General features: G+C 32.0%; 1 long non-coding RNA gene across 1 annotated transcript in view; it reads right to left on the bottom strand.

Annotated features, from left to right (window-relative positions):
• LOC137637975 (uncharacterized) overlaps nt 1-15,000 on the bottom strand; it is a 184,772-nt gene that overhangs the window by 23,716 nt on the left and 146,056 nt on the right. Inside the window, exon 2 of the long non-coding RNA XR_011043835.1 lies at nt 1,413-1,568. This is a non-coding gene — a long non-coding RNA (uncharacterized lncRNA). The remainder of the gene's footprint in view (nt 1-1,412; nt 1,569-15,000) is intronic.

The raw sequence follows: 15,000 nt of genomic DNA, 5'->3' as shown, positions 1-15,000 counted from the left end.
GAGACTTGCTTTTTATTATATATGGGAGATCCTGAATACCTAATAAAGGTGAGTATAAAAATCAATTAATTGCGTATTCAAAATACACTATGACTAAAGTCACGTTCAACAAAACAGCATATGCTACAATTTACTTTTCCCCAACGAGTATTTAAGATTAAGTATAGAAAATACGGTGCAGTGGGAGAGTTTTGATGATTTGGTCCACATTTTTTTTTTTGTTATTATTATTAGCATTATTATTATCATAATTATTATCATTATTGTTATTAAATGCTATGCTACAACCCTAGTTGGAAAAGCAGGATGCTATAAGCCCAGGGGCACCAACAGGGAAAATAGCCCAATGAGGAAAGGAAACAAGGAAAAATTAAATATTTTAAGGAATAGTAACAACATTAAAATAAATATTTCTCATATAATTTCTGCCGTCTGTCTGTACCCAACAGATTGACTGACCCTGAGTACAATGATGAAAGATTTGTGTGTGGGTTTCCTGAATCCTTTTTGTGCAGCTACTGACAAGCCCAGAGAAATATCCCCCTAAATACTGGTCGACTTTAGTGGAGGAGAATAGGAAAAGAAAAAAGGACTGAATAATGACTAGCGTAGGATATATATTGAATATAACTGGTGGGTCTTGACAAAAACCCTTATACAAATGCGAGCGAGCGAGCGAGCGTCTCTCTCTCTCTCTCTCTCTCTCTCTCTCTCTCTCTCACATATTTTATATTGAAACATGGGTAAAACCAACCGTAGATTTGTTACACTTCAGGCTGAAATTGGGCCCTTTTTGTTCATTACATCAACAAAAAATCGGTATTTAAAAACTGATAAAAGTAATCTATATGCAAATATAATCCTTAATACATATACGTTTCATTATATACGCCTACATGGGTTAAGCAAAGCTTAATAACTGAAAGCAAAGCCAGCGGCAGAAGACATACAAATATCTGTGATCATAAAATGGACTAAGGATCCCTGCCTACGTAAACAGAGGAACAAAATTACACGGTACAAGAATGCAAATCGAATTAAAACATTCAAATAAATCCTAATCTTAACCAATAAGAATAAAAAATGTGAGTAATAAATTGACTGATAAAGTAATATATTGGAAAAAAAGGTACATTAATCACTAAAATCTGAATTCAGATTGTGAAGTATACCATAAACCTTCACATATAAACCACTGACCACATGTTATTAAAGCCACTACAAAATAATTTTATATATAAATTTAGATAAGATTAAAATATCACAATAACAGTCAAAGCCTATTATATCCTTCAAAATATGTATAAGCACGAACGGAGAACCGCCACTGCAATATGAAAGAGAAAAATCAATCCCTTACAAAAAAGGAATTTGAAAATGAGCAGGAATACGAAAATAAGCTGTCTACTCACCTATAATAAAATCGAATACTTTTCCTCTAGGTCCACGGGTAGTAGTAGTGACAACAATAGACTGTAGCAGATGTGGAAGACGTAATTGGGATAACTCTCCCTTCTCACTTTCTCTCACTCTCCCTCAGTCAGAAAGCGTACAACGTGTGCGCATGCCTGAAAGAAGACCAAAACACTTCCGGTGGTCACTGAGAAATTATATCACTTCCGTACTGTTCATTCACTTCAATTCACCATGGAGGAAATACCTATGGATCAATATCACTTCTTTGTATTCACAACACAGATTTACTTCAATTTCTTATTTTCCTTCTTGCTTATTTTCTCTTTGTTTACATTCCGTTTTTCTTTTTCGTATCGTCGTTTATGATAAGATATGAGGCTCGTCGTTTGAAATTCTTTTAATATAAATGGGGAAAATTACGTTCCTTTTTAACTGGATGACATGTTTTTACGTACATTTTTCCTGCTTGATGGATTCTGTCTCTCCCGATCACTTCAAAACTGCAAGAAAATGATTATTTACTTTCATGCGCATGAGAGGGTATTCAAATAAATAATAAAGTATTCAATGGTTTCGTATACTCGTTTGCAAAGAAATGTGGTTTCGTTGAAAAAAAAAATAGTATTGTCTTTATGACAGACATGCAGACATTAATAAAACATCCGTCAGCACAAGGCAATTAGGAGAGTTCACAAACATATATATGTACATATATTTACACACACACATATATACTATATATATACATACATAATATATATATATATATATATATATATATATATATATATTTATATATATATATATATATATATATATAATATATATATATATATGTATACATACATACATAATATATATATATATATATATATATATATATATATATATATATATATATGTATACATACATACATAATATATATATATATATATATATATATATATATATATATATATATATATATGTATACATACATACATAATATATATATATATATATATATATATATATACATATATATATATATATATATATATATATCCTTACGTCCTTTCGATTAGTAACAGGTGGAGATAGGAGGTGTAACTGTAATTAGCTATTCGTTACTAGCCCCCTTCTTTACGAAAGATGGTGCTGGTCCATATCTATTTATTCCCACGTTACAACCCACTACTGTCTACTGTACTAATTCCCAAGCTCCAATCTACTTAATAAAATGCTTAGATTAACAGAGGTACAATGAGACTTAATGTAACTATATGAAACAATTATTATTATGATTATTATTATTATTACTTGCCAAGCTACAACCCTAGTTGGAAAAGCAGGGTGCTATACACCCAAGGACTCCAACAGGGAAAATAGCCCAGTGAGGAATGGAAACAATGAAAAATAAAATATTTTAAGAACAGTAACAACCTTAAAATAAATATTTCCTATATAAACTATAACAAATTTAACAAAAAAGGAACAGAAATAAGATGGAATAGTGTACCTAAGTGTATCTTCAAGCAATTATGACTGATGAGAGAGAGAGAGAGAGAGAGAGAGAGAGAGAGAGAGAGAGAGAGAGAGAGAGAGAGAGAGAAGAAGAAGAAGAAAAACTGCAACTTGAAATAATGAAAGGTATCCTGAAAGCTTCTTGCTCCCACTACCCGCAAACATTCCGACTCCATGACTACTAACGACACTAACTAATACATTTCATAAAACCATTGACATTTACTAACCAGCTATACAATCGAAGATGACATGACGACGGCGTGTGATTTAAGACCTGTCAGTAAGGACTTCAAAACACCAAGAGCCATAGGCCTATCTTATAAAACGGGAGACACTTTCTATACACACTTTACAAACCCTAGTAGGATTTCACTTCGAGGTTCACGAAGTAGAAGTATCTGACGAATCCTATTGATTTATAAAATATAATATGGTCATATACATTAATATCTATTGTATATAATATCTCAAATCTCTCACCACTACCCACTGTATAAGATGCAGAAGGAAGATACGTTTGTCCGAGCTTCGGGACCGTCAATAATATCCTTTTGTTGAGGAATCATCTTAATTTCTGAACCGCTGACAATAGAAGTATACAAATATACTTCACTAATTTGTCCCAATAGAGAAAGGATAGATCGAAAATAGACGAAATTTGTTATGTTCACAAATCAATTCCGTATAAAAGACGACGCCACCTAGCGTAAAATTTCACAACAATCAACCACTTAATATACCTCCAGAATATGCTCATCAGCAGTGCATCGAACACCCCTACACTAACTGCGCAATCCAGGTATTCTTGAACACACTCATGTGATTCCAGGATAACATTCGGTTTCAACTTCTCCCCTCCAAAGTAGCCAATAGTTTTATAGGCATTTTTCTCTTTGATTCCATAATTTTAAATTATACGTCTCTTATGTGCTGTATAACTTGCCCGTGGTACATTTATTATTATTATTATTATGACAGGCTAGGCTATAACCCTAGTTGGAAAAGCAAGATGCTATAAGCCCAAGGGATTCAGCAAAGAAAAACAGCTCCAGTGAGGAAAGGAAATAAGGACATAATCTACATGAGAAGAATAAACAAACAAAATGAAATATTTCAAGAACAGTAACAACATTACATTAGATCTTTCACATATAAACTATAAAAACTTGAAATAAAAAACAACAGTAAGAGAAATAAGATAAAAGTATTGGCATTAGCTCACCGCCAGATTCAAAAGCAAGGTCATAGTATCTATACAAATCAACTGTAAACTGTCGTATCCAGTTCCCTTTACCATCAATGCATTATCTCTAAAAAAAACAACCTTATACAAGAGTAAAAAAAATCTTAACTAGTCTTTGAAACTTCTTTACTATCGTCAATAATCGTCAATAATATTACATATTCTGGTGACATCAGATATTCGAAAATCTACCCATACGCACACGCACACATACAATTTATATATATATATATATATATATATATATATATATATATATATATATATATATATATACATATATATATATATATATATATATATATATATATATATATATATATATATATATATATATATATATATACACACATATATATATATATATATATAGATACATACACACACACATATATATATATATTTATTTACATACATATACTGTATATATAAATACATATATATATATATATATATATATATATATATATATATATATATATAACTGTATATGTATATATATACATATATATATAAATATATATATATATATATATACACAGTATATATAATTATATAAATACAGTACATATATATATATATATATTATATATATATATACATATATATACCGTGTGTATATACACACACACATATAAATATAAATATATATATATATATATATATATATATATATATATATATATATATATATATACTGTGTATATATATATACATATACTGTATATATATGTATATATACATACAGTATACATATAGACAAATATATACATATTTATACATATTCATAATATATATATATACAGTATATATATATATATATATATATATATATATATATATATATATATATATACTCTCTCTCTCTCTCTCTCTCTCTCTCTCTCTCTCTCTCTCTCTCTCTCTCTCTCTCTCTCTCTCTCTCTCTCTCTCTCTCTCAGGTGAAAAATTATAAAAAGCCTGGCCAATCCCTTGCAACAACACCTGAGAACACAAGAGGGTACAGAAGTTAATTTTAGATCGAGACAGTAGGCCTACGAGGCGACAATTAGTCTCCATAACTAAGTGCCAGCCAGGTGCACAAGACTTGTCTAAGAATTTGAGAACTACTCCTGTATCTTATTCATATGTGTATATATGTTATATATATATATATATATATATATATATATATATATATATATATATATATATATATATATATATATATATATATATATATATGAATGTACGTAAGTGGCAGTAGTGGAGCTCCCGGTTTACCTTTTTTTTTATCTTTTTAATAATATTAATTTAAAAAGATGAATGACATATATTGAAAACTTATAATTGTTAAACTATTTCTTCTGCAGTTTGAAAATTCATAGTCACTCATTCTTTACTCAAATTTTTTTAATGAGGCGCATTTGCACAGACTCGCAGCGGTGCCCTTTTAGTTCGGAAAAAGTTTCCTGCTACCTGATTGGTTAGAATTATCTTGTCCAACCAATCAGCGAGCAGGAAACGTTTCCGAGCTAAAAGGGCACCCCTGCGTGTCGGTGCAAATCTGCCTCGCTAAAAAGAATTGACTATAGGGCCTGTAATACTTATATATATATATATATATATATATATATATATATATATATATATATGTGTGTGTGTGTGTGTGTGTGTGTGTGTGTGTGTGTGTGTGTGTTATAGCCACGAAAGAGTAATTGAAAAGACTCTATAGGAGTTTGTGGATTTCGTCGCATTGGTGACATTAACGGACACCCGTTCGAAGCTACTACAACTAGAATTTTAATGAGAAACGCGAACACTTCTTCCATTACCTAGCCTGTTGCATTTTTCCTCGCGATTCAACCCTTCACGTGTTGCAGATTACCTAGTATGTGGCCACACACGCACACACACACACACTTTTGCAATCACCCATATCATTTAAACTGTATTCTACTTTTTACATGGGTTAGAATAGCATAAACATTCATGATTTCTGAAAAGACACTTACCAGTTTATATAAGCTGGACTTGGACTTGACTTGTTTAGTGTAAGTGCAGCTTATATCTACGAAGAGTTTGCAATCTTACATGTAAAAGATATCATGACGTAGAAGTCCGACATGTTTGCTATTTGCTATCATCCGGAAGCTAAATTTTCACACGATAAATTCATAAAAAAATATTGAATTTAAGCGTTTGTCAAATTTTTAAATGTAATACTGCATAAAAAAAAGTCTTTAAAATTCTTAATAACTTTTCTCGCTCATTTTTTTATCGTCCGTACAAGTCAAGAGAACCTGCTTACTCTATAATTTGTATAACAAGTATAAAAACTAATTGCAAGCGCGCGAGCGATCAAGCCCAAGCTCGCGAAGAGATCGAAACCCCCAAAACCTCCAAAATAGCTCAGGGCAACAACACCTACAGTAGGGCAGAGCGAAGGCTTCGAACTAACCAGTGCAATCCATTACGTAAAACTTCCTCAATTCGCTTCTCGTCCGGTAATACCCATCCAACGGCCCCTCATAAATCAAGACTAACACCCAGCTGTCAACACCTCTACACCTACCATAACACATCACCGTCTTTGCCACTCAACTGAAACCTACACAAAAATACACAGATTTAAGATTCAAATGGCTATATGCCATGGTTTTTCAGATATTATTATTATTATTATTATTACTATTTGATAAGCTACAACCCTAGATGGAAAAGCAGGATGCGATAAGCCCAGGGGCTCCAACAGGGAAAATAGCTCCGTGAGGAAAGGAAACGAAGATGAAATATTTTAAGAAGAGCAACAACATTAAAATAAATATCTCCTATATAAACTAAAAAAACTTTAACAAAACAAGAGGAAGATGATTAAAATGTAGTAGTGTGCCCGAGTACACCCTCAAGCAAGGGAACTCTAACCCAAGACAGTGGAAGATAATGGTACAGAGGCTATGGCACTACCCAAGATTAGTGAACAATGGTTTGATTTTGGGAGTGTCCTTCTCCTAGAAGGTGCCTTCAAAAGAGCAGACGATTATAGATATATTAGAACCAGACAACGATAGACAGTAGAGGTCAGAGATGCTAGAACCGGTGAACTAAACCTTAGTAAATATCAACACTAAATCCTTTTCAATTCTTTCAATTACGTTTCTAAAAACAACGTTAATACTACACAGCATTCTATAAGTTTTCTTCCAGCTGTGTCCAAGTTATGGAATGATCTTCCTAATCGGGTAGTTGAATCAGTAAAACTTCAAAAGTTCAAAGTTGCAGCAAATGTTTTTATGTTGAACACGCTGACATAAGTCTTTTTATAGTTTATATATGACTTATCTGTTTTGACGTTGTTACTGTTTGTAGAATGATTTATTGTTAATTTGTTCTCATCATTTATTCATTTCCTTATTTCCTTTCCTCACTGGGCTATTTTTCCAAGTTGGAGCCTTTGGGCTTATAGCATCTTGGTTTTCCAACTAGGGTTATAGCTTGGCTAATAATAATAATAATAATAATAATAAACGTTTTTTTCTCACATGCCTATTCTTTTTTAACATAAAACAGAGTTAATGTTTCCTTTTGATAAGGAATTCAATAGAAACTATCGGCGTTTTCAGAGAAGCTAAAACTAAAGTATTTCCTAATGAAGGAAGAGTATTTGAATTCAAAAAAAGCATAACAATGCACTTAGAGAAAATATCTAATTACGTTCAGAGCCTCCTGGCTAGTTCAGTAGTAACGCGTTCATCTAATATTCTCATGGCAGTAAATCGATCCCAGCCCGGGACCGTGAGTTTATAAGCTTTTTATAGGGGAGGTCACTGCTGTGATTGGGCACGACAGTGGGGAGTTAGACTTGCACAGATGACGTTCTGGTGAGCATCTATTCTGATAATGGAAGTGAAACCAAACACCTTTAGACTTCAGTTAATTGAATAGTCAAATTCAAAAGTCTGCAGGCTTCCATGATTGTAAACAACGAGCGGTATTGATTTTACAAAACTTGTTTATTATTAGAAAATTATTGCTTAAATAAAGATACGCAAGAAAATCTACCTTCCTCATAAGGAAGAAGATAGGTTACTGTAATTGAATTAAGCATTGCCCTCCCTTTAATTAACGAAATAATTACCACAAAACCTTTAAACAACGATTTCTTTAACGTTAATCAAAGAGCCCGTACCAACATTTTGACTAATAAATATAACATTCTGATATATTAAATACGAATAACCATACATCGAAGGCATAATAACGTATGTACAAGTAGAAAAAGACAAAACACACATTTCTTTCAGTAATACAGCAGTTGCAATTACAATATCAATATTTGAAATATGTCAAAAACTTATGACAGCGTACCAATAAAAGTTAAAAACTATCAAATGCAATTTAACACGTAATCGAATTTGAAAGTTTACATTTTTTTGTGGGGTCTTTACAAAACAGAATTACAATACCCCAATTTCGCATCGATCATAGAATGTCGTCAATTGGCATTTGACCATTAATTTTTTTTACCCATGTAAGAAATTAATTGCTCTACGGGATGGGTTAATGACCCAAATAACAGAACAATACCCAGGTTTCATTTCAATTATTGGAAAATATGTTCTTTGTAACGCAGCTAAGACACGAAAACACAATAGCCTTCAAATTTCACTAACCAAGACTTCTTGCATTATAAGAAGAAATTAAAATGCTAACAAGAAGGCTAACATGAAAGACATATAAGTGACCCTGAATGTGGAGATTTTACCTCCACCAACGAAGTTGGAAGGAGGTAATGTTTTACCCCTGTTTGTGTGTGTGTATGTTTATTTGTGAACAGCTTCCTGGCCACAATCTTAATTGTAGAGTAATGAAGCTTGCTGGGATTAAGTGTTATACAAAAAAACTACAAATTATCAAATTTTGGGAAGTCAAGGTCAAAGGGTAAAGTCACGGCCAAGCAAAATGTCCAATTCACGTAATCAACTATAAGTTTGGAAAAGGTTATCAGAGACTTCAAACTTGGTATATATTTAAGTGTATGAAAATCCACGTCAATTAATACATGTTAAGGTCAAAGGTCAGGTCGAGCAAAAGGTCGAGAAATGAGCTGCCGCGGCGGTGGTCTGCGCTCTACTGAGTACACCTCTAGTTTAGTCTGTGAAATTGAACAACATTCCTATGCTATAAAAATTATAATTTACTTCACGATATCAAAATTAAAGAAAAATAATGAAAAAACGCTCACAAAGCTACATGAGAGGAGGTCAAGGAGGCTAACTAACTACATCCTACGAAAACAAGAATGTTTGGACAAGACTAAAACATTTAACAAAAATGAGTAAGGTGTAGCCTAAATATTTCCTTTTACAAATCATGTATAACAAAACAAAGATTCTAAATTTCATCTCGATCAAACAAACCAACGCTGCAAACACTCGGTTGCTTTATATACTACAACTTTAATGACTCAAGGAATTCATATTTACTTATTTTTACATACGCAAAAGGAAATACATACAGCCCTTATACGCCTCATTCTCTCGTGTTTTTATTTCTTATCTTTTTTTATAGAAAAGGATTCAAAATAATTATGAGCTCTCTCTCTCTCTCTCTCTCTCTCTCTCTCTCTCTCTCTCTCTCTCTCTCTCTCTCTCTCTCTCTCTCTCTCATATATATATATATATATATATATATATATATATATATATCCATCTATCTATATATATACACACACACACACACACACACACACACATATATATATATATATATATATATATATATATATATATATATATATATATCCATCCATCTATCTATATATATACACACACACACACACATATATATAGATAGATATAGATAGAGATATATATGATGAAAAGAAGCAAAAAAAAGTCACATTGCTGCAAAATAAGATAAGTCATAAATACCCTTTCCTTGATGCACGGCCAAATTCTTGTCTAAATATCCTCATTAAGCAAGGCTGGCACCAAGGTTGATACTTTTTAAATTAATAATAATCTCTTCATCAAAATGTCCATATGTATTTTGCGGCCATTCTTCATCAACATTTTTTTTTGCACACTCATCTCCCCTATATAATAAAGAGCAAGTGTTGGACTATATATATACATATATATATATATATATATATATATATATATATATATATATATATATATATATATATATATATATACATACATATATATATATGTATATTTATATTTATATATATATATATATATATATATATATATATATATATATACACAATATATATTTCTTCCCTGTCACGCTCAGGGAGCGACGAAGTAGTCATACCCTGGTGAAAGGGGTTGTAGTTAGCAATGGGGGAGAGGTGGGTGGTATTAAATGTGTGTGTGTGTGGGGGGGGGGGGGTTGTGTGTATCTATCTAAATATTTATACATCATTTTTTAAGGGTTATATTAAATCAGTCCTTTAAACGCAGTACATTAGCGGACATTTTACCATTCATTTTGCGTAAACATTTTGTTTTTATTTCATAGCCTCATCTATGTTAATAGGTACAAATAAGTATGTCGACTATGTTCCAGAGTTACATGCATAGTAATCGTATCCGTAACAAATAAGAAAATTTAAAATACATGAGTATTTTGTGTATGGTTAATCTGGTTTTGAATAATTACACGTTTGTAAATACGTGAATTTCACTTCACTCATCCCTCCCTTCTTGAATTCAGGAAAACACGCACATGCACACATATCTGAGAGAGAGAGAGAGAGAGAGAGAGAGAGAGAGAGAGAGAGAGAGAGAGAGAGAGAGAGAGAGAGAGAGGGGGGGGGGTCGCTCTACTTATCAGGCTGTACAGTTTGTCGCTTTTATGATTTTCAAGGGATACGGATTATCCCACTGATTAATTCAACTCAATTATTCGTCACTTGAACCAGTAGGCAATTTATATGCTCAAGAAGCTCATTATTTCTTTTAAAGATATTAACTGTTGAAGAGCAAGATATGATAGCTTTAGGGGGTTCATTACTAATCAATCATTTAAGCATTACCTAGTATAATTTTATTACTATTATTATTATTGAATGCTAAGCTACAACCCTAGTTGGAAAAGCAGAATGCTATAAGCCCTGGGGCCCCAACAGGGAAAATAGCCCAGTGAAGAAAGGAAATAAGGAAAAATAAAATATTTTAAGAAAAGTAACAATATCAAAATAAATACATTTCCAAGAGCAGGTATAAACTGTGCTCTTTTTCGGGAAAATTTATGCAGTGCACAAAACCATTGATTACCTTCGGTGCCCAAGAAAACTTCCTCCACAATTGTGACGGAAAAATACCGACGTAAAAGTTTTGACCGCCCATGACCACATTTAGGTTCTTTCGCGTGTGATGGAAATAGCATAGAGATAAATGATTCACTGAACCGGCTACGGTCACAAATGAAATGATGATATGGTCGAGGTAGGAAATAACACAAACTAAAATAGAAATCCTTCAAAATTCTAGACTTCATTAAATTATTATATTACCGATACCACAAAAACAAAATAAATTAATAAACATTAACTCTAACTATAGGGTGTTCACAATTTTGTGGCTAACAACGTTGGACTCAAAATACGTTTGTCACACGTTCGAGCTATGCTAAAATCAGGACCAAAAATTTCCTCAAATGAACACTCCCTGGCCGTCCCTTCTTGCCAGGAATGGGCGTTTTAGACTCTATATATCTATTTGCTTAGTCATCAGCAGTCATTGCCTGGCCCTCCCTGGTCTTAACTTGGGTGAAGAGGGGTCTACGGCGCTGATCACCGCCACTCATGAGTGACGTTTAAACGACTCAATTTCTCCAATGCATATGCCCACAGACAAACAATTATTACAAGATAGATGAATAAAAAAAATATATAAATGTTTATAATATAATATTCGGTACAATATCCAGTTACCCAAAGGTAATACAATCTACTACTGCTATTACTACTACTACTACTACTACTACTACTACTACTACTACTACTACTACTACTACTACTTAAAAAAATCTTGCAACATTTTTAGAGAAACACACACACACGCACGCGCACACAGATGGAAAACATCTGATAGTGTAAAAAAAAAGGGGGATAACATAAAATTTAAGAAATAAACCGTCGAGTCCAGTTAAAATCTATCCGATATTTCAGTTGCCTTTTAACTGTTGCATTCAAACATCGAAACCAAACTCCAACATACAATAAATCTGCTTTCAATAAACAACAGCATACACCAGCCGTCCACATTCTTCCCGCTGTCGACTAAAACACGCGAATCCAATTAGACGTTTTTCAGCATCTGACAAACAAGAATATATCATGTAACAGAAAACAAGAACGTTGTTCCACGGTGGCCTGATCAAAATGCCTGTTCATAAAGGAAGCCCCTTGACACCTGTTGCATTGCTTTCGGCTAAACGTTGCATGAAGGAAGAAATTTATCCAGGGTTCTCATTTTTCTGCTTGAAAATATGCGGAGGAAAGTCATAATGTCATTTTACTAACATATGATGGTTCAAATTTATATGAACAATAAAACTGTCAGTTATTAGACGAAAGCAAAGCGACTTTTAGAATGTTCTTATAAGTTCAATCATTCCTTTATAAGAAAAATTTGGTGAATATAATATCGTCAAAGTTATGAAATCGATCTTAAATTTCTAGATAATTAATTAAAATTATATAAAAAGGACAAAGTATCATAATATTCTGAGACAATTAGTCCATTAAACTTCTTGATAATTAATTTAAACTTATATAAAAATGACATGAACTATCATAGTATCCTGAGATAATTAGTCCAATAAATTTCTTGATAATTAAACTTTTATAAAAATGACAAACTTTCATAATATCCTGAGATAATTAGTCCATTAAATTTCTTGATACATACAGTATATAAAAAAGGCTGGAACTTGCATAATATTCTCAAAAAAAATTATCCATAGCTATCACTTCAACTCTATTTAATCTATTTCTGTCAAGTGACTATCAACTTTGAGAACAACGGGATACAAATCTTATCCACCTAATTAACAAACAACGAATCAAATGCTTCTCGAGACTGGCTATTTAGAATAACATAAATTATGGGCATTGAGAGCACGTATCAAATCGGAATTATCTGGTATCATGCTGCTGCCGACCTAACATGGAAAATACATGAAATTATTTAACACACAATAGAAAACATCCCTATACCTGCTTAAGCAGCGAATTTTGCACCTATTCAGTATTCAACTGTGGTGGATGTGCACTAGATACTTCATATATACAAAAAAAATGAGGATAATATTCTCTAGAACCATTCAATTTTGAGGAAAAGAAGTCATAAGAAATACAAATAAATCTATAAATGATAACAGATCAAACATCACTTTTGAAAACAGTTTCAAGCCATCCAATATACATAAATAAAAAAAAAATAACTAACAAAAATATACAGAATCATCACTTAACATACAATCAAAACCAGTTCTCCTCCTCCTCCTCCTCCTCCTCCTCCCTATACACTAAACACACTCGCACATGTATACCGGCGAAAACTGACAAACAACAAACACACACACATACGCACACAAGCTCAATCCATTTTAAGAAATGACAGCATATACACAGATCATTTTTTTTTCTCGTCACGTCTAAAGTGCTAAAATAAATATAAGGTAAGGAAAATGTTTACTAATCTATGTCGGGAGACACATAAACAAGTGGGAGGCAAGAGCGCGTGCGCGTGCACACAGGCACATGTTTATGTTCATTGTGGTTTTATCACATATTGCTTGAGGTATTTTTTCCCATCATATTTTTAGCAAGGGCTATAACTGACTGTCTAAGAGGCCCCCGTCCGGAAATAAGGTCCGGGCAGTGTGTGTGTGTGTGTGTGTGTGTGTGTGTGTGTGTGTGTGTGTGTGTTTTGTTGTTAACTCTTCCCCCTCCTCCCAATGCCAAATGAAGGGGAAGGTGGTCATAGCATGTGATTGCAAATGTTAAGGAGATTCTCAATCAGACATCTGGGTGAATGGAAATTTAAGTTTTGAGTTCATGACTAATCTTGAACAAAATATAGATTTCCTAAAATTATTACTTTATAACTATTAAATCAGTAGTCTTTCAATTATCATGATTGATTACCTTGTGATCATTAAAATTCGATGGTTTCTCATTTTAAAATAATTTTTCTATGATTAAGATATCATAATCTTATAATTTAAAATGATTGAATCTCCTATTTAAAATAACATAATCTCATAGCCAAAAAAACACTGAAATACTTTGTATCGATTATTAACAAAATTATCCTTAAAACATTAAAATGTTGCAAGTCAACATGATTACCTTTTAGCCATAAAAATATAATCTCACGTTAGGATGATCAATTGGCAGTTTTACAAATCAAAAACAAAGCAAAAAAATATATTCTATAATTACATTAGGAATTATAAATCCCAATTAAAGTGATATTTCAAATAAAGACAATTTTTAATCAACGAAATATTTCTAATAAATTTGAAAAGAAGTAAAATTTCAATTGAATTAAAACGTATACTTTCCAATCTAAACACGTCTAGATTTTCCGGTTACCATTAATATTTTCCGAAAATCTTTTTCTTTTTTATTTGGTCAGTAATTAATATATAGTTATTTTGGCAAATGTTTTTTTTCCTAAATAAAACTGGTTAAACCCCAGACCATAAGAATTTATTAAAAAAAAATCAATCCGTTAATATATAATACTTTTGAAGTGAGCTACCATGAGACTTAAAAACCACTTAATCTATCAAAAAACATATAACGATATATACTTTTGCACCGTAA

This window comes from Palaemon carinicauda, chromosome 3, assembly GCF_036898095.1.
Source record: "Palaemon carinicauda isolate YSFRI2023 chromosome 3, ASM3689809v2, whole genome shotgun sequence".
Lineage (NCBI taxonomy): Eukaryota > Metazoa > Arthropoda > Malacostraca > Decapoda > Palaemonidae > Palaemon > Palaemon carinicauda.
Note: the sequence above shows the minus strand (reverse complement) of the source record. Positions and strands in the feature narration are given on the sequence as shown.